Source organism: Vidua macroura, chromosome 1 (genome assembly GCF_024509145.1).
Source record: "Vidua macroura isolate BioBank_ID:100142 chromosome 1, ASM2450914v1, whole genome shotgun sequence".
Classification (NCBI taxonomy): Eukaryota; Metazoa; Chordata; class Aves; order Passeriformes; family Viduidae; genus Vidua; species Vidua macroura.
The window spans coordinates 1,172,875-1,173,602 of record NC_071571.1 but is presented as its reverse complement, the minus strand read 5'-3'; positions in this window follow the sequence as shown (position 1 = coordinate 1,173,602).

The window sequence follows — 728 nt, the reverse complement described above, 5'->3', positions numbered from 1 at the left end:
CGCCGGTGGGGTGGGGGTTCCGGGGGCGTGCCAGGATTTCCAGGTGCTCGGTCCAAACACCAACTTGACTTGAGTAATCCCCCACCTGTAAGTTTCTGGGCTGAAGGTCCCGGAGGGTCAAACGTGGTGAGTTTATGTGCGAGCAAAGACCCCTCGGCCTTCTCCGGAGCCGAGGCCGAGCGGATCCATCCATCCCTCGTCGGTTTTCCTGCGCTTGCGCCTTTGGGAAGTGCCGTTGTGAGCTGGGGGAAGGCTTCATTGTGACATAAAAACGGCCACTTCGAGGACTTGGAAAATCCATCTGCACCTTCTGGGAGCAGCAAGACCACCTGAGCCCTCCCAGGGGCATCAGCAGCGATTTGGGGGGTCCTGGTTGCACAGAGGGGTCCCCAAAGAGGACAAACACAGCGCTGTCGCTTCCAGGAGCTTCTTACACAAGACACCCCCAGTTTCTCGTGCTTTCCTCAGCTTGATGTGGAAAACTTCTCCACAAGAGCCACAGGATGGAGAAAGCAGGAAGAGGAAAAGTTCAGTTAAACCAGGATCGTTTGGGCAAGCTCTGGAGGAGGATGGATGGAAACCACTCCAGGCAACAGCCTGAGGGTTTCAAAATGGAAAACAGATTATCAGGATGTCCTTTAAATTAAATATTGAGGTATTTTCCAAGCCTAAGGGGCAGCTGGAACAGAAAGAATGGGATATTTTAGGAGAGGCAAGGAAAATAACGT